Raw genomic sequence first — 21,693 nt, forward strand, 5'->3', positions numbered from 1 at the left:
AATGAGTAACTTGTCCTTGGAGCTTTGGAAAGAGTGTTTGATTGTGCTGGTTTCGTTTCAAAATAATAATAATTCTACTTTGACTTGTCAACAAATATTCTATTCAATCATTGCTTATTGAGTGGAACCTGGAAAAGTGATCTGCACACAATTCTGATGAAAATAAAAGAAAGTAATAATAATCAGGATTTTTTCCATATGCTTATGTTCACAGTGAATCAAACTTTGAAAATTACGCTTAAATTAATTTCCAGAATGTATTAACATTTAAAGGCATTAATAGATTGAAAAATATACCATCAAAGAGTATGTGTGTGTGTGAGAGAGAAAGAACAAAAATAAAAAAGGAGTGGAAAATAATCAAGAAATTGGTTATCTAAATTTCCTATATTCTATTTGGTAATAGCTATTTAGAGGGAAACCAGTACTCTTCAGACTTCCCACATTTTATATTTATTTAATAAGGGGAATTAGCTACTCCAAAACAGAGACTGTAAAAAAATAATAAGCTGTTCCGAAGTTGTTTATAGGACAAGATAATAATAATAATTATTATAATATACAATTGTAATAGAAAAAATGGAAACAACAAAATTCCAAAGACAAGAAACGAAACAAAAATACACAGCACCTTGTCACTCACTCTCTTCATCTAACCCGCTGGCCGGCCGACATTATCGGTGGCGTGTGCATCCAATCATAAGAAAACATTGCCCCCGACAAAATCGGTGTCGGCGATACCGCCGACAGTATCGGGGGCTTGGCCGACAGCATCTACGTGTCGGAGGATCGGCCGATAATATCGGTGGCGTGTGCAAGTTACGATTTGAATACATTGAAGTCGATTTCACCGCCGACATTATCGGTGGTCCCACCGATATTATCGTTGCCGTGTGCAAACGCACTTAGGGTTATCAAATCTAAGAGGCTCAGGTGGGCAGATTGTGTAGCCAGAATGGAAGAAAATGGGAACGTGTTTAAAGTTTTAACTTGAAATCCAATCGGAAAACGACCATTAGGAAGACCTATTCGAAAATAGGTGGACCATATTAAGATGGATCTAGCAGAAATAGGAATACAAAGTAGAAACTGGATCCAGTTGGCTAAGAATAGAAGTCAATGGAGAGCTTTTGTGAACACGCCAAGTAATTTTATAGTTATAGACCCATTTCTTCATTTTATGTACAAAATAGTTTCTTTTATGTGTATGTTATAAAAAACATTAGTTGCTTTACTTTATATGTTTATTATTTTCCACGTTTTATTAAAAGATATTTTCATATTCTATTAGTTTCTTGGAGTAAATCGTCCTTCGGTAATCTGAAACGTGATTTACGATCTCCTCGATGTTATACCATCCATGCAACCTCGAGAGCACTTTCATTTGCATAATGAAATGGGATATATATATATATATATATATATATATATATATATATATATATATATATATAGTTAGTAGAGAACAATATTAATAAGTTCAAGTAAATATACGTAAATGTATAAAAACAACTATGGAATGTTGCATTATCGCCCGACTTACGTCATCGTGCAAAATTTCGGGCAATGAGGTAAAATAAGGTTGCAAACTTTGAGGATATGGTTCATGTAAGTTAAAACAAAGGATATAAAAAGAAGTCTACTTTTCATCTTAATTCGAGTTTTTAATGATCCGAGGTAGTCTCGGTAACATCGTACTCCATTTACCACAACTCTACTATAACTATTCAAATCGCTAGCTGGTGCTTTGTGTGGTAGCCCTGGGAACAGGGTTTTATTGACTCAGAATCATGTAAACAATTTAAGCATGTTCTGAATTTGCAAATAGCAGTCTCTGGCCTAGAAAGTGATTAAAAGCCGATGAACTGACCAGTTGAATATGCATTGGCTCAGCGTCTGGTAGTTTGGTTTCAATTTTAATTATTCAAATACTTAAGAATCAAGTGAAAATTGAAGTATCTAGTTTTGTGCAAACATTTTGTAGGTTGGCAGCACTGAAACCCTTTCAATACCTGAGATGATACAAGTGATGCAATATGGTGGTCAGGTAGAATGAAATGATTTCGGGAAAACAGAACGAGAAAAATGGCAAATCTTCTTTCTTCTATCCCTGCTGACAAGACTAATTTATTTGATCTCCGGGGGTGCTTGACGGATAGCCAGACAGACGGAGAGTGGGTGCACAAAGAAACATAGCTCCCTGCCAAGATCTTGTTTGTAATGGGCTTGTTGTTTCTACCTGTTAAAAAGCAGATGTTTTTCACTTTATAACCTTCTAGGGAATCCTATAAAACATTCACTAAGAAATGATTAACTTTTTAAAGCAGGACGTTTCAAGTAGACGCTTGGGTAGTTGTGAATTAATCACACCACTTTACACCCTTTAATTAATCCGTGGTTTTAAAAATTGCTCTCTGAACCTAACTGGACGTCTGAACCCACCGTCAAAACGCTTCTTTAGGGCTCAAAAGTCTACTTCCTCCCCCAAATTCTAAAAAAAATAAATAAATAAATAAATAAATAAACACCGCCTTTAAGTAGGCTTGCTCATGACGGAACATTATTATAGAAGACAGTTTCGGAGCGTCTATTCTTTTTAAACTCATCTTTGAGGTCAATCTTTCAATATACGTATGTATCTATCCGAGTAATGACTCACATGTCATTCAAGCTCTTCATAACCTGCATGTTACACAAGAAGTAAGATATAATCTACAGGGTATATCTATACATTATAAAAATGCCTAACCGACGCGACGTTATGCCTAATCATCACCGGGAAAATGGGCTGCGGTATCATTTCAAGTGAATTCTTGAACCTAGTAGCCCTGCTTACCTTGAACTGGGTTCTTATGTTCTGTTCTATTAAAATGCATATCTTAAATGCATTGAGAGGGAAGTGAAATACTGTTTTCATTAGAAATAAGCGAAAACCTACCCCAGTGTTCTTGCAAATCCTATCTTTATGAAGGGGGGAGGGGGGCGAGGGGTGAAAATTTTTATGTTTTTCTCAATATGTAAAAACCGCATTGAGGTTGTCTTTTACATCATCAGAAGAAACTGGCTGAACCGTTTGAAATGAATTTTTGAATATGGTTAGTGGCAATTGGCTAGAGCCGGATTTTTATCACGCTACTGCTACTTTCATTACCTCTTAGAGGGGAGGGAACGGGGGAAGGGGAGATTCAGAATTCATGCTAAAAACGGAATATCTGATTTACTTCTCGTATATCTTCTATTATATAAAAATGAAAGTCACTATATTTGTGATTTAATAACTCTTGAACCACCCGACCGATCTCGATCAAATTTTCAACATAAATGGGGTTTAGGGCTGAGAAGTTTTTTTTAACACTTCACTCTGACGGTGCAACTTACGGGAGAGGGACGGGGGAGATATATAAAAATAATCGAAAATGACCGATATCAGATAGCGCTTCAGTAATTGTAAAAAGTGACTGAATAACGGATCATATTACTAATATTTCTTATTTTACTTCAGCGAAGCAGATAATTATAATTGACGCTAGTTATTTTATATTAAGATATCCATATATCGGAATTCGTTAATGTTAGAGATATGAAATTTAGTATGTATTGTTGAAGCATTCTATTGAATAACACCGTATGGCACATTTCAGTGATTCTGGAAATCTGTTTGCCAAGCCTGTATGTAAATCACTTTACATGTATGAAGTAAAATTACTAATACGTGATGGTGTAAAATTACATTTTAATCAATAAAAATATTTTTTCTTATAAATTTTCTGTAAATTTGTAAAAAAAAAAAAAAAACAGCAAATTTTGTAATTTAATGTAAGGAAAATTAGTAATATTAGTAATATCAACTTAACGGTAAATGATTTTACATTGATATTTGATAATTTAAACTACAGAAATTTTTGTCCAGTGTATAGCACTGCTCCTCTCAGAGTTACCAGCACACTAGTACCGTATCTTGAGTAATGGAGTAACGAGTCCTTCAGGATATGTCAGTTATGTTCTGCACAGCACAGGGCCACAACTTGTGAGGGGGGGCAGGGGGCAACTGCCCCCAGATAAGCTTCCAAGGGGGGCCCATTTTAAGACAAAAGTTTCTTATTGTATATACAATACGAACATGAAATCATCAAACAGGTAACTGAAGCATCAAACAGGTTCACTACACTACATAAACACACACAAAAGGTAAATAAAACAAAAATGAGCTGTAGACCTATTTCAGTAAAAAATGTCTACTATTAGGAACCCTAGAAATGTTATTTATTCGTATGGCTTTGGAATTTGTTAATATTGTCCCCATAATTAATTTGTCATGTATGGAACGGGCCGAGAGGCGTAACTAACGGCCACACGGACCTGGCCATGCGGGAGGGCCCACATGCTCCTGGGAGGGCATAAAGAATAAGAGAAAGATGGAAAGAGGGGGCCCAAGAATTAGAAAAACAACTTTTTCTAGGGGGTCCAAATACGCGTATTAATGCTTCCCACCGAGAAAAATCTAAGTTACGGTGCTGGCACAGCATGACTCCACTTGTATCTTATTGTTAGTATATTCCAAACCGTACCATACACTGTTATTCGATGGAATGCTTCTTTGTAATTTAAAAGAACGTTTCTGCGTGTTTAGAAGTCTGATCTAGAATAGAAGGAAGAAAGAAGAAGTGATTCTTCTACATGTCCATAAAGGACATTTGAATTTCGTGAGAGGTACGAGTTCAGACGAATTATATAGGCCCATGAAAGATGCAGGGGAAAGAACTTAAAATATTGCTCTTTTACCACGTAGGGCATTTGCTAGTAGATGTATAAACTCCTTATTTAAAACAAGTGGACACGAGTGCCAGAAGTTTCTGGAAATTCTATATACCTTTCTCAATATAGGTGCCTATGTATAAAAATGATATGAAAGCTTATCGGTTTCATGATGAGGGGAAAATGACGGAGCCGTTTGAAATGAATTTTCTTTAACACATTTAACACTTGCATCAAGCTGATTTTTCTTGCTTTACCTTTGAATCTAAAAGCCCCACAAATGAGGAGACATGGTTCAAATATTCCTTTCAAATATTGTCGATAACGCTACTTTTCCCGTGCGAAGAACGGACATTTTAGCTAGCTACTATGTAAATTAAACTAAGAATAATTTCATTGTTAGACGAATATTTGGTATTTGTTTCGGATTGATTTGTTTCGATTTGTTTTGGTATTTGATTCTCGGCACTATCACCGAATTTCTTGTGTAGATTCAGCATGGATGACATTTGAGAGATCTAAAGTAGCCTACTTGAATTAAAGGATAACAAATTCTGATCTCGAAAGCCCGAAATACTGGCGATGAAAAACGCAATGTTCTATGATGAGAATTAATTATATAAATAAAAATCAATCTGCCCGGTTCCAGTCCTTCTGTTCTCATAAAGAGTGTAATTGTGATTTATAACTTGTAGCTGATGTTTTCAAATTAGGAGGTTGTTTGTTATGTATGTGAACCAAAGGTAAGAAAAGATAGAAAAATAGATCTCTGGATAGATGAGGAATTAACAATAGGTTTTTTACACAAGACGCCAAATTCTGTCCGTTTTTCACGACCTTCTCACCTAATCTTGCAGCTCCTTCACATTTCATCTCTCCTTGTGTGTCAACCGTACTGAATTCAAGCAAGTGAATGACAAATTCGTATTATGTGATGAATAATGATTAAAAAAAACTTATCAAAAAATTGCGACAGCTAACTCCGTGCAGTTGCCACCCAAACTACACCTTTTTATCCCATAGTCATGTCAGAGAGACATCCCCTCTCTCTCCTTCTTTCTTCTCTCCCATATTAAAATTAGCTAACAGCATGAGGGCAATTCTAATTTCAAACTACACAAGTATTAGTTTCGATAAAATGAAATAAAACCGAAACGCAACAAGATTCATAGGTTGATGTGGGGAGAAACTGAAACACACACAATGAAAAATTGAAACCAATGGATGTCTATTACACAGAGATTCAAAAATGAGGCAGAGAGATAGAGAGAGAGAAAAAAAAGAGAGAAGAGGAGACAAGAAGAAAAGAAAAGGGAGAACAGATAAAACTGTGGAATTCAAACGTAGTAAGAAAGGAACCTAACATTATAAAGTTCCGTTTCCAGAAATCCAACAGTAATATAGAAATAATGTTTCTTTTACATATTTTTCAGAACTATTCGAATATATACAGAATGCTTTAAACATTCATTATGTCACTTTCACAATGTATAGCATACTCAATTTCCAGTAGAACTGTATATCTTCGAGACACATCTAGGATAATGTCAAAAGTTTTGTTTCCGCGTGGTTCGATTGCAAATTTGGTAGTGCTCATTAAACGTACTGATCCAAAATACATTCTAATGTACCCTGTAAATAGCGTTGGCCATATCCTCCATTTCAGACTACTAATACAAACTGAACAAAAAAAGAAAGAAAGAAAGAAAGAAAGAAAGAAAAAATAAAAAAGAAAGAAAAAAAAGAAATATAAAATTGAAGAGTGCTATTTTACTGCTAAATTTCTACCAGAAATACCCTATTTTAAAAGTCCAAACTGTATCGTAATGAAAGGTTACAAATGTTCGAAAGGAAAACTTTATGGTCTTCATAGATGTAGCACGTTTCAAATTTCAACGTGAATAAAACACATTGAATTACAGGATGGGAACAAATTTTGTGTCGAACTAGTATAAATAAAATTTTGTTTTCAAATATCCAAAGAGGTTACCATTTCCTAGTCTTTTCCGAAGATATATCTGTTCCGAACATTCAGCATTGATTTCATCTCTTCCGAATATAACGTAATTTGCACAGATAGAATGAACACGCTAAAAGCTCAAACGGATCATCGTATCGGTCGGATGATGTTGGTTAGGTATAGACCATCACTGGGTCGAGGATTCAAATCCGTAGTTACCCGGTAATTCGACTGAGACTCGGTAACCCAGAGGATATAAAAGAGATTTTACTTATTCCCTTGGATTTAAACAGTATTTCTGTCAGAGGTGATCAGGACTGGGTATGTTATTTCCAGAGCACGAAAAACACGACGCCGAAGTTCCCAATTCATTCGATTCTCGAGACCAGGTATATCGGGCTCTTGCTCCGTTTTAACTTTGGAACATTAAGTGCGTGTGTATGTGTGTGTGTGTGAGAAAGAGAGAGAGAGAGAGAGAGAGGGAGAGAGAGGTGGGGAGAAGCGAAAGTTGTAAAGACAGAATAGGAAAACGTCAAGAAAGAAAGAGGGAGAGGGGAGGAAGATAAATATGAAACATACTTAATATTGCAGTTCATGATGTGGAACGCACACACTGTTTACTAGAATTTTGCCAGTGATGCCTTGTAAGTTCTCCATCAGAAGATGAATCTCTGTTTGCAGCCATTATTTTATCCTGAACCGAAAGTGGCTTTGCGATCTTCAGGAGCCAGACGACATTGTTAGAAGGATTGTGCTAAATCAAGATAAATGATTCAACGAGCAGTCGATATGTTGCCCAAAACGTCTGTAATGGGCTGTATTGGGTCTGGTAATGTTTGGCACTTGCTAGAGAAAGTCCTGATATCCAAAACTTAATGAACGTCCGATTTGCTGTTCGGTTTCAGCACTGCAATAACATTATTTCTTTACTGACTATTAGATGGTTGGATAATGCCCTGTTCGAGAAATTGTATGATTTTTTCTTTTACGAAAGGCCTAATCCTATATGGAATTGTAAACTGGGGTATAACAAAAGGTTAATCATCGATTAGGGTCAAGGTAACTTCAAAGGTTTTTATTTTACTAAAGTCAGTTTTTGTCCATTTAAAGGTAGTGATCCGTTTTTCCAAAATTTCCAGCATTTGTTGCCTCTGGGGATTGATGTTGAATTTAGTGAGAAAGTGTGGGATTGATGTTGAATTTAGTAATATCAATGCGATACTTAATTTTTTCCATCCTTTTCCTTCTATTTTGTTCCACATGTTCTTCTGTTGGTTCAAAAAGTTGCCTAACAGAGTATGCCTTATAGGCACTTGGAAGATTGTGCCCGAGGCAACGGGTAGGCCCTTGAAAAAAGTTTGATCGTAGGGAGAGAGATTAATATCTGGTATTTGAAAGGTTATCAATGGAGGTGCCGTTGAACCGTGTAACACCCTTTAAGATTGGCATGTATAGGGGAATTTATGTAAAAATGCAGTATGTTCAATTTTAGAGGAATTGTTAAGCGTAACATGCCCACATTATTTGCAGGAATGGTTTGTGTTTCAGCAACTTGAAAAAGAAATTTGTGTTTTTTCTTAATTGCCTGAAAACTTGAAAGAAAATGAACTTCCTCAAGTGTAGGTAATATGGGTTGCGCAGGTTTGCGCCCAAAATATGTTAAGTGTAGAGTGCCTGTTTCGTAGTCTAGTTTTTCTAAATGCTGTTTAAGGAATTGGTTTCCTAAAATGATGAGGAATGACTGCAGGGGTGAAATGCGAAAAAGAACCGAAAATGTACGTCCTGCTACTGTTAATGGTAATGTAAATGCGTGGGTAAGGGCAAACGGGAGGTTAGAGACACCATGAAGAACCGTCGCCAAAGGAAAAGGCCGCGGTTTTTGAGGAACTAAATAGCTAGGAATAAAATTGAGGTCTGCTCCTGAGTTAAGGATTATTAGTTGGTTTTTGGAACCAATAGAGCCCTCAATGTAAGTTAAATGTCTTTTAAAGATCAATGGGACATTCAATGCACACTGTTTACCCGACTGGTGATTATGTTCTTCTGTTATTATGTTAGGAGGAACATGAGTGTTTGCAGCAACGGGAGAAAGTTGTTGAAGCTGTGTACTCTTGTGTAAACGGGATGGCTGTTGTGATTGTAAATCATTGAGGAAAGGGTGAGTGGGAACTAAAGGTGGAGGGACCTCCTCCAAGTTTAGCCGGTTTTTGGCGGCTGCTCCGTTGAGGGTAACGACAGTAAAGTTGGTACAAAAGGGGTGGGACAACTAGGAGTTTGTGACATTGTAGGTAGAGGAACTTGGAAGGGAGATTGGTATGGTGGAGGGTAAAACTGTGGGTAAGGCATAGGATACATAGTAGCCAAGGCAGCCTCGTTATAGTTTGCTCCCTTCTGATTTCTCCCACTTTTTCTAAAAGGACGACTTTTTCTATTAAAATTCTTCTGAGGAGAGTTCTGATTGGTATTCTTAGAAGTTTGCTGCTGCTTTGGTGTTTGGCAAGAACATTATGGTTGTGATCTGAGAATGGTGTGGGAGTAGTGGGTGGGGGTTGAGATGGATTCTTATAATTCCGTTCCCTGCTGTGTGATCGTTGCCTTGAACGATATGTTTGGTCATTCCGCCAATGGAAGGAATTACGGGAGTAGGAAGGAGAAGGTGAACGATCTGAGTATTGCTGTCTGTACTCCGGTTTACTATTTTCTATGAACGCAACTGTATGTTGTGCAGGTTGAGCATTAAGATGTGTGCTAAGTTGGACTTGAAGAGAATCTAAACGAAAAATTATACTGTTTAAAGGGTCTTGCTGATTGATTTGTGGTGGGGAGTTAGGGGTGGTGGTTAAGTTGGCTAGGCGCCGCTGGGTTAAACTGTCTGCCCTCTCCCTTGTGGCTGCTAGTTCTATAAGTTCATCAAATGACTTAATAGTATTTTGAGAAAATTCTACAGTAAAGTGAGGCAATAGTCCCGTAATCGAATCCAACAAAAAGTCATCAAAGGAGGGTGGGTGATCTAGTTGGGTAGACAAGATCTTTTTTTGCATATAAATAATGGAGGATTGATTCTGTAGGTTCTTGAACTCTTGATCTATATTTTTCAGCTGCTGAAAGAGATAAAAGGCTGCTGTTTGGCCCAAATTGCTTTAGGAATTTTTCTTTAAGTGTATTCCGTGGCAGGGTGGAAAGTGAATCGGTACTTTTGTACCAATATAGAGGAATGTCTACAAGACATAACGGGAAGATAGAACGCATTTTGTCTTCATTCCAACCTGCTGTGCGCTCAAAGTTAGTAATTAATAAGTCTGCTCGTCCTAAAGGGGTAGCCGAAAATATGCTGAGAGAGTTTGGATGAATTGGAATAGTGGTATCATCTGAATTTCCCTGTATGGGTGGGAAAGTAGCCGACAATGTCAGCCCTGTACCCAGAGTGTGGGGATTAACAGCAGACGGGTTTGGGATGTTGGTTATGGGTGACACACTAACTTGATTATGTGGAATAGCATTGTTAATCTGGTGAGAGAAAGGCTGCGAGGTGGCAGCTGGTGCGGCTGGGAGGGTGAAATGTAACCAGGAATTAGCAAGATACTTAGTAACAGACTGCATCTTGGTGATGTTTACACCTAATTTCTGGGATTGAACTGCACTACGCGCTAACGGCATACGGAATCATTCAACCAAACAACAAAAATTTATAGGTATATTAAATTTATGAAAATAATTCCACTGAGAAAAACCATCAGCCTTCACCAAGAAATAGAGAAAAAAATAAACAAAAATAGAACCTGGTATAAAAAGATGTAAAATCTAGCTAAAAAAGAATCTGAGCTTTAGCATGTCACCAGGGGAGCCATGATGAATAAAAATGCTTAATCAAAAATCTAGAGTTAGGTATGGCAGATGCTCTCAGAAACCGTATCCCACGCTGTCGTATTAGAGCATGAGAGGTTGGTTCTAATCTCTTCTTTATAGAAGCAAAGTAAAAGAACCCTAATTTACTTCAAGGTGTTTAGTTACAATTTTATTTACACCATATACATAATGCGATTATTTGCACAATATCTGAGTTACAAGTTACTAATATGATATTTGCTAGGGAAGCAACTACGATAGCTCAGATTGTCTTCCTTAGTTGAGTTTTTTACTAGAGGAAGTAGTTGAACTTACAGGTAAATGTGGAAACCTCTCTCCAAATGTCCGATATTTCCTCCTTTCCACATGGCTAACTCAAATTCTATCGTGGCAGTTTGGCTGCCTCCGTGATTCTTTCCTTTCTCCCCCTTCTGTCAGCCAGACTCCCATTATATTGCCAAATTTTATCAGTCCTAACTTCATATTAAGAACTTGATGATGTTTTTACAATTAAAAAGTCTCATTAACTTCTATATTCATTGTCCCTTAGGACAAGTCGTTATAACCAAAGAAAAACATAATAATGGATCCTCCTTTTTCCTCATTAAATCTGTTTTCAACACATCAGTCACTGTTTAGAATTATTAAAGCTTTCTTTGATATCGGTCATTTTCGATTAGTTTTATATATCCCCTCCTCGCCCTATGTTGTGGGACACGTTAATTGCAGTGTCATTGTTCATCTCAGCGAGCTGGAAGACTTTGAATTCGACACTGATATTGGTTATTTCAATCACTCTTATATGCCTCCTCCTCCTCCAATTGCGGGGCTGAATTTTGATTTAAACAGCATCACATGTGTCACTGTTAATCTAAGCGATTCGAAAAATTATAGATTCGCCACTAATACCGGTCATTTTTCGTTCATTTTTAAATGTCACTCCCCCACCCCATCTCTTAAGTTACACCGTCAAAGTGATTTTCTCAGGTTCGAAATTCATCTAGGTTGAAAATTTGATGGAGATTGGTTTGGTGGTTCAAGAGTCATTAAGTTTTATTTATTTTTATATATATATATCTCCCTCTCCCCTCTCCCCTCCCCTCCTCTCCCCAAGTTCTTCCGTGAAAGTGAAATGATAAAAATCATCTCAAGTCTGAACCTCACCTATGTTAAAAATTTGATCGAGATCGATCCTTTGTTTTACGAATTATCAAGTGTTACTTATTCTTTTTAAATCCTCCCTCCCCTCAACCCTAACTTATATCGTTAAAGTAAATAGATAAATACCATCTTAGGCCCGAACCTCACCTATGTTAAAAATTTGATCGAGATTAATCCTTTGTTTCACGAATTATCAAGTTTTATTTATTCTTTTAAATCCTCCCTCCCCTCAACCCTAACTTATATCGTCAAAGTAAATAGATAAATACCATCTTAGGCTCGAAACTCATCTATGTTGAAAATTTAACTGAGATCGGTTGGGTGGTTCAAGAGTGATGAAGTCAGAAAAACAGTACCGGTAACTTTCATTTTCATTTTTTTACTTATATCTCCCTCTCTCCAGCCCCTACGTTGCACCGTCAAACTAAAATAAAAAGTCGTCCCAGATCCGAACCTTATCTATGTTGGAAGTTTGGTAGAAATCGGTCTGATGGTTCAAGATTTATTGCGTTTTATCCATTTTTATATATCAACCCTCCTTCCCTCCTCCAACCCCAAAGTTCGAACGTTAAAATGAAATGATAGAAAAGCTTCCAAGGCCCGAACCTTAACAATGTTGAAAATGTGATCGAGATCGGTCGGGTAGTTCAAGAGGTTAGGAGCCGCAAACATAGTTACTTTCAATTTTATAATATAGGTTATTATTATTATTATTATTATTATTATTATTATTATTATTATTATTATTATTATTATTATTATTATTATTATTTGCGTATTTTTGAACTTGCACGGCGAAAGTACTGCAAAATAAGTTTTATTTCCCTATTTTTCCTGGACTGTGTGCTTTTCTTTTATTAGTAGGCACTAATTTCTCTCTAGGCCGTCGAATAAATGAATTTTGTTGTGCACTTTGGTGCAAATAACGTTATAGGAAGAATCCGGTTCGTTCTAAAGATCAGGGCTACAGTAGGTAATATGTGGCTTGTGATTTCACGTCGCATCATAGTGTAGGTTTAACGTAATACCTTTATGAATAATACAGCTATCTAACATAGGTTCAAATCCTGTTCATGCCAAAGTTATTTTTTTACAAAGTGATTGTGAAGAATCGACTTATCATACTTGAGTAGCAACACGCAAGAATGTAGAAGCAAACATCTGTATCATGATAGAGACGATTTACGAATGTTGGTTGGGAAAGGGCAAGGAAATTACCAGGACATTCCAAAGATATCATTGATCTGCAGTATACACTTTTCGTGTTATCGTTTCCAGAAAGAAACACTACACCATTTGTTAAACCAACTTTCGCTAAAGGAATCGGTGGTGTAGTGGTAGCGTGCTAGACTTCCAAATAGAAAATCTTAGTTCGATCCCTCATCTGGTAGTATCATTTTTTCGCATAAAATAATGGCTGCAAACAGAGATTCATCTTCTGATGGAGAACTTACAAGGCATCACTGGCAAAATTCTAGTAAACAGTGTGTGCGTTCTACATCATACACTGCAATATTAAGTATGTTTCATATTTATATTCCTTACCTCTCCCTCTTTCTTGACGTTTCCCTATTCTGTCCTTACAACTTTCACTTCTCCCCACCTCTCTCTCTCTCACTCACTCTCTCTCTCTCTTACACACACACACACACACACACGCACGCACTTCATGTTCCAAAGTTAAAACTGAGCAAGAGCCCGATATACCTGGTCTCGAGAATCGAATGAACTGGGAACTTCGGCGTCGTGTTTTTCGTGCTCTGGAAATAACATACCCAGTCCTGGTCACCTCTGACAGAAATACTGTTTAAATCCAAGGGAATAAGTAAAATCTCTTTTATATCCTCTGGGTTACCGAGTCTCAGTCGAATTACCGGGTAACTACGGATTTGAATCCTCGACCCAGTGATGGTCTATACCTAACCAACATCATCCGACCGATACGATGATCCGTTTGAGCTTTTAGCGTGTTCATTCTATCTGTGCAAATTACGTTATATCCGGAAGAGATGAAATCAATGCTGAATGTTCGGAACAGATATATCTTCGGAAAAGACTAGGAAATGGTAACCTCTTTGGATATTTGAAAACAAAATTTTATTTATACTAGTTCGACACAAAATTTGTTCCCATCCTGTAATTCGATGTGTTTTATTCACGTTGAAATTTGAAACGTGCTACATCTATGAAGAACATAAACTTTTCCTTTCGAACATTTGTAACCTTTCATTACGATACAGTTTGGACTTTTAAAATTTAGAGTCTAGACTTTTGGGTATTTCTGGTAGAAATTTAGCAGTAAAATAGCACTCTTCAATTTTATATTTCTTTTTTTCTTTCTTTTTTATTTTTTCCTTCTTTCTTTCTTTCTTTCTTTCTTTCTTTTCTTTTCTTTTTTTGTTCAGTTTGTATTAGTATTCTGAAATGGAGCATATGGCAAACGCTATTTACAGGGTACATTAGAATGTATTTTGGATCAGTACGTTTAATGAGCACTACCAAATTTGCAATCGAACCACGCGGAAACAAAACATGTGTGTTAAACTTATGACATTGTCCTAGATGTGTCTCGGAGATATACAGTTCTACTGGAAATTGAGTATGGAATGCATTATGAAAGTGACATAATGAATGTTTAAAGCATTCTGTGTATATTCGAATAGTTCTGAAATATATGTAAAACAAACATTATTTCTATATTACTGTTGGATTTCTGGAAACGGAACTTTATAATGTTAGGTTCCTTTGTTACTACGTTTGAATTCCACAGTTTTATCTGTTCTCCCTTTTCTTTTTCTTCTTCTCGTCTCCTCTTCTCTCTCTCTCTGCCTCATTTTTGAACCTCTGTGTAACAGACATCCATTGGTTTCAATTTTTCATTGCGTGTGTTTCAGTTTCTCCGTACATCAACCTATGAATCTTGTTGCGTTTCGGTTTTGTTATTTCATTTTATCGAAACTAATACATGTGTAGTTTGAAATGAGAATTGTGCTCATGTTGTTAGCTAATTTTAATATGGGAGTAGAGAAAGGATGGGAGGGAGGAGTTCTCTTTACCTGACATGATTATGGGATAAAAAGGTGTAGTTTGGGTGGCTTAACTGCACGGCGTTAGCTGTCGCAATTTATTAATGCGGAGTGTATCAATAATTCAAATTCGTGTCTGTAAGTATAACATTTCAACAAACACGTTTAATCATACATATTTTAAAAGTTTTATTTATATCTAGATAGTTCATATCCTAACATACTAATAATAATAATAATAATAATGGTTTATTTGTGATGATAGGATCAACGATGAATCAAGTGTCAAGTTAAGTATCAGAGGTACAGTAATATTGAAAGAAAACATTTGTCCTCTTTCTTACAACTTCGTAAATTACAGAATTTGAGATTTGTTACTTTAATACTTATAAAAAGACTATATTATTATTAAATTATTTCAATATACGGTTAATGAGGTAGTATGTTGTCTTTGTTTGCCCTTAGTTTCTCAATAACGTATCTAGAATAGTTCCATTACAGTTATTAAAGTAGGCCCTATGTATGTCATACTTCGTCTTGTTACCATAGATATGTCATAACCAATTTGGCTGTTCAATTTTTTTCTTGATAATAGTTTTTTTTTAAACTTGATACCTTTGAAATATCTAGGATCAATATTAAAGATCTAAACCATATCTGCGGAGAAATTAAATGTCAACTGAAAGCAAGGAATTCGTGTTACTATTCAGTTCAAAATCTTTTCTCTTCGCGAATTCTGTTGAAGTTTAAAATATATAAAACAATTATCATTCCTATTGTGCTGTAAAGTTGCGAAACATGGTTGCTTACTCTCAGGGAAAAACGCAGACTGAAAGTGTTTGAGAATAGAATACTCAGGCGAATATTTGGACCCAAGTGGAACAGAAATTGGGAATGGCAGAAACTTCACAATGACGTACTCCATTATTTTATACCATTTACCAAACATTGTTAGGATCATCAAATCTAGGAGATTCAGGTGGGCAGCTCATGTAGCCAGAATGAAGAAAGTAGAAATGCTTTCTAAATTTTAACTGGAAATCCAATCGGAAAACAACCATTAGGAAGACCTAGGCGCTTATAAGAGGACAATATTAAGACGGATCTCTCGGAACTAGGAATACAAAGTAGAAACTGAATCCAGTTGGCTAAGGACAGAAATCAAGGTAGGCCTATGTATAAAACTTTTATTAACGCGACGTTGGACTTTCGGCTTCCATAGGCCATAGAGTTAGTGTTTGTTTAGTTTTCATTCTAATGAGGTTTAAAATTTTTACTTATTGGTCATAACTATAACCGGTAAAAGCTAATCCAATTTGAAAACATATGCATAAGTAATTAATCAGTTTTCATTGTATCTGCTTTATATATCTTTTGAGAGTATACGTGTGTAGAAAATACTTCGGCTTAGAGATGCAAAAAAGCCGGCTTTTTTGAATAGATGGTTTTTTTCACATAAAACCGGCTTTTTTGGGAAAAAACGAGAATTTTGGAAATTTTGGCTTTTTTCATTTTCATGATTTTTCTATCTAAATAGCTTTCTTATAGTATATTCTATAGTTAGATAAGAATTCCATGACCTAAATGCCATATTTCGCTCTGAAATTCACCATCAAGATGTATGGAGCACATATTTTACGAATTAAAGCTAACATAAAGAATGTAGTATTTGAGGGTAATTTTAGAAGCTATTTAACTTTTGAGTTATCGACATTTTTTTCTTCTCTAGATCATTATAGTTTGTCATCCGTGTTTCATTTCTGAGAGCTTAGTACTCTAGCTTCTAGCGCAAAAGTTAAACTCATGTTTTTCTATATATCCGTCAAAGCGTACGTTTTTCAATATATCCGTCAAACCGTACTTCCACATTTCTGTTATACTGTAGCTGTGCAATGATTTAGCAATAATTTTCCGGATACAATCTTGAATACTAATTTATACAAATAATCAGTAGCGAATTGAGAAACGTACTTTGGGAGGGATTTCTCTGATTGTTTCGTTTTCTAAAATGTCCTAATTTTATTTGGGAGGAGCTTGAAGTTTATGAGTACAGGCATAATATTTCGTTTCGTTTATATATTTAGCGATAATCTTCCGAATACAACCTTGAAGATCATTTTACACTGAGAATCAGTGGCGGATTTAGAAGAGTATTTTGGGAGGGGTTTTTCTTACTAATGTTTAGTTTTTCTAAACATTCGTAATTTTCATTTGACGGGAGCTTAAAGTTTATGAGTAAAGGCATAACTAATAGATATTTCCTTTGTTTTAGACATTCCGTAATTTTGGGGAACAGGCTTCAGTCCGAAAGACCTTCCCTCTAACCTTCGCAAAACCGTCACTGCTGGTAATTAGTAATAATAACGATTTAAAAACAATAAGAAAGGAAGTCGGCCAACTCAAGGTACACGCACTATTTCTACTTCACAGATGGAATGAAGAAAAGCTTTGTCAGAATGGTCAAATGCTGGGTTGAATCCCGAACTTCCCGATAGAAGCGCAAAAGTTCCACTCAGTCATGTTTGTTGTGCAGTTGTATTTATCTTAACTTAAATATATTCCGTAGTCCTTTTTTTCGTGGTGGTGGGGCGGGGAGAGTTCCGTAATGATATGAAGCAGGGTTGGCTGGTTTAAACCAGCTGTTTTTTTTAAACGGGTTTAAACCAAAAAAAAAAAAAAAAAAAAAAAAACTAAAAATGTTTTAAATCGTGTGAATTTCATGGTGACGAATCATACCATCCGCATTACGTTTATCTACTTTTCACCTTTTAATCAAGGGGTCCCGTGTTCAATTCTCGGTCGAACCACAACTCATCTTTCAAGTGTAAACCAAGTAGCGATTCGAGGTGTCCCTCTAAGCGAAAGTCTTCTCCGTGATAACCTTGGTATTTCATAAGGATGTTAAGCCTAAACATACGAAATGAAGCTAAATTATATATTTCTACTTGAATGAATGCCTGTTGTTTTATAAAGAAGCCAAGGTTGCTTAAATATATTGATAGAAATTAGCAAAATTTATCAACTGCCTACGTAGCTTCCAACATTAGCTTGGATTTGACTTGGTTTTTATTTTATTGAATGATATCTTCATACCAAATTTGTAATTTAATACCTCAGTTTTAGTGTAGTGATTATGATGAGTTGGCCTTAAAATTTTACATACAAATACATTTAAAGTAATAACAGGATTTTCCCAATGGCTAAGGCGGAAGTTTCCCAATTTGTATATAATTCTGTATAATGTTTTTACTTGTGTAACTGTTTATCTTTTTGTCCTTCTGAAATGACTCTTGACAATTATATTAACAAGTAGACCTGTGTAAAGATCAGTACAACGTATTTTTATCAGTAATCCTTCGTGAGTGAGTCGGCAATAGCATTTGTGACCAATCGTGTCCAAGTGGACAATTTCTTCTGAATGTAAGCCGAGAAACGGTTTGGATTCCGCTTTAGCTTATGTGACCCCTTCCAGCATAACCTTGTTGTTGCATAATAACACCAAGGCGAAACAAGCAAATTTCTATCCATATCTAATATAAATACATAGAATAAATTATTTAAACCATAAAAACTGTTTTTTTTTCAATAAATACCATGGTTTTTTCCAACCCCGATATGAAGGGTGTGAGCCAAGAACATGGTAACCAACAAATTTTCAATTGCTGAGTTATGCAGCAGATAGACAGCAACGCATACCGCTTCGTTTAGTCCTTCATGTATAGTCTTATGTGAAAAAACAGCTTCCCGACTTTCAAAATGGATTGTGCGGCAGAAAATCTAATTTCATAAAATAGTAAAATTGTGGGTTACCATGTTCTTGCCTCACACCCTTCATATGTTGAATCCCTCTTGTTAAAAATTCAGAAAACTTGAGGATTGGGTAAACTGTGATGGTGGTTCTATAAAACTTAACTGTAGAATTTCAAGAATATACAGAACCAAAAGCTCTAGATGTGCAGCCTTTAAATGTATCATATAAATCTAAGTATTTTTCTTATGTTTTATTTTAATTTTATTTTGTTCCAAAAAGAGGGTATGGAATATTTTTAAGTAAAAATACTACATAGAATTTTGCTAGTTATTTGTGTATTTTTAAAAAAGAAGTATTTACCTTTAGGGTTCGGTGGTTTACATCAGCTGTTATTTTCTTTTTTCTTTTTTTTTAATAAACTGGTTTAAACCAAAAAAAAAAAAAAAGAACGAAAAATGCGAATCGTGTGAACTTCATGGTGACGTTTCCACACATCAAACAATCTGCATTAGTTTTATTTTCTTTTCACCTTTTGATCAAGGTGTCTCATGTTCAATTCTCGGTTGAACCACAACCCTTCTTTCATGCGTAAACAAATTAGCGGTTCGGATGGAACTTTAAGCGAAAGTTTTCTCCTTGATAACCTCGGTATTACGTAGGAATGTTAAGCTTGAACATACAAAACGAAGCCAAATTGCATATTTCTGCATGCCTGAATGCCTGTTGTTTTATAAAGAAGCCAAGGTTGCTTAAATATATTGATAGAAGTTGGCATAATTTATCGATTGCCTACGTAGCTTCCAACATTAGCTTGGATTGGAATTTCAATGATATGTACGCACTAAATTTGTAACTTAATACCTCAGTTTTAGCGTACTGATTATGATACGTTGACCTTTAAAGTTTACATGCAAAGCAATAACAGGATTTTTCCGTTATTGTTTTACATTTAGAGTAATGACGGGATTTTCCCGATGGCTAGGGCGAGAGTTTCCCAATTTAAGAAATTTACTGACCAGACTTCTTTAAGCTTATGTGATCTCTTCCAGCATAACCCCGTTGTTGTATAATAACACCAAGGCGAAACAAACTTATTTCTGTCAATATGTAATATAAATACATAAAACAAAATATCTAAACCCAAAAAACCTGGTTTAAGCCAAAAAAGCCTAGTTTAAACTCCCCCCCCCAAAAAAAACGAGTTTTTGGCATTTTCAAAAACAACCATCGTTCTTCCCAATCCTGCTTACTTTTGTATGTAAAATCTTATCTTATTATATGCATTGGTTAATTCTTTGGAATTCATAATGTAAATATGTTGAGAAGTAAAATTGTTTGAAATATATTCTCGAAATTCATGGTTTATTTTCGAGGTTTTATATTATTATCGGCATCAACCACAAATTAAATTACTTTTTGTGTTATAGAGAAGCGAAACAAAATCTGATTTATCAATTTAAAGCAGAATTTTGAAAAAAGCCCAAATTTTCCCAAGCAAAAAAGCGAAGCAGAAAAAAACGAGTTTTTTCCAAAAAAGCCGGTTTTTTCCGAGCCCTTGCATCTCTACTTCGGCTACAGATTTCGATACTGCATTCTCTAACTTTGATCTAAATAAACTCTTGTACGATGAAATATATCAATAAATATATTATTATTATTATTATTATTATTATTATTATTATTATTATTATTATTATTATTATTATTATTATTATTATTATTATTATTATTATTATTATTATTATATAATAGAAAATTCTTTTATAAACGAGAAACATTTATGTGTGTCACTTTAGTTTCTAAAAATAAACACCGTTGCTAACAGACGTCTCTACCTGCGCTATTGCTTGCTTGTGTGACGTTAATTCATGTCAATAGAATGCCGGCAATGTGCCGATTTAAAACTATTATGGCCACTTAATCACAATTTAAAAAAAAAAAGTATTCTTTCAATTTAATTGCTTTCAAACAGATAGCGATGATAGTGAATATGTTTATGCTTTTCTGTTTATTATTAGGACAAAGAGCGTAACCACGTTAATATTCATGTAACCGCACGTTGCTTGGTACGACAATCTTTAAAAGGAAAGTAATAAGTAGATAATTAGAGCTTTAAATTGAGCAATATTTAACTTACAGTGTTCAGCGGGCTGAAAAATCGGGCACAACAACTACATATATAATTGTAATTAACTTTTAAACTGTAATTTTTGATTACCTATAGAATTGTACAATGAGCAAATATACAGTATGTGCATAGATAGATCACATCAAGTTCAGCAAAATTAAATGCTAAAGGGTAAATTTCCTTGCATACTTCGAGAAAATGGAGAGAAACTAATTTTTAAGGCGTTAAAAAGTATGTCTTCTGTTGCCAAACTAATGCAGTTGATAGTTTTATTCTGTCAGAATTTTGGATGGCTTACCTTTTGTTGGCTAGAACTTTGGATAGGTCTCTTATTGTTCTAGAATTTTGCATAGATTATCTTTTATTGTGCTAGAGCTTTGGATAGATTATATTTTATTGTGCTAGAACTTTAGATATATATCTTTTAGTGTGCTAGAACTTTGGATAGTTTATCTTTTATTGTAATAGAGTTTTGAATAGATAATCTTTTATTGTACTAGAACTTTGGAATACATTATCTTTTATTCAGTTGGTATTTTGGATAGATTAGTTTTTATTCTGGTAGAACTTTGTATATATTATCTTTTATTCTCCTAGAACTCTGGATAATTATCTTTTGTTCTGCTAGAAATTTGGACAGAGTATCTTTTTCCTGCTGGAAATTTGAACAGACTATTTTTTATTCTTCTAGAGCTTTGGATAGATTATATTTTATTCTGCTGGAACTTTGATTACATTTCTTTTTATTCTTCTACAACTTTGGATAGATTCCAGAACTTTGAGTAAACTATATTTTATTCTGCTAGAACTTTGGATAGATTATCTTTTATTTTGGTAAAACTTTGAGTAGAAAATCTTTATTCTGCTAGAACTTGGGTTAAATTACCATTTTTTGTGCTTGACCTTTGGATAGATTATCTTTTATTCTGATAGAAAATTAAATAGATTATCTTTTATTCTAATAGAATAATAAATAGATTATCTTTTATTCTGATAGAACTTTGTATAATTATGTTTTATTCTGATAGAACTTTGGATAGATTATTTTTTATTCTGATAGAACTTG

At 35.0% G+C, this 21,693-nt stretch overlaps 1 protein-coding gene across 1 annotated transcript in view; it reads left to right on the plus strand.

Annotated features, from left to right (window-relative positions):
* LOC145662274 (hemolymph lipopolysaccharide-binding protein-like) overlaps positions 1 to 21,693 on the plus strand; it is a 219,999-nt gene that overhangs the window by 131,492 nt on the left and 66,814 nt on the right. The gene's annotated exons all lie outside the window — the stretch shown is intronic.

The sequence above is a fragment of the Thermobia domestica genome, chromosome 1 (assembly GCF_964235325.1).
Source record: "Thermobia domestica chromosome 1, izTheDome1.hap1.1, whole genome shotgun sequence".
NCBI classification, from domain to species: Eukaryota; Metazoa; Arthropoda; class Insecta; order Zygentoma; family Lepismatidae; genus Thermobia; species Thermobia domestica.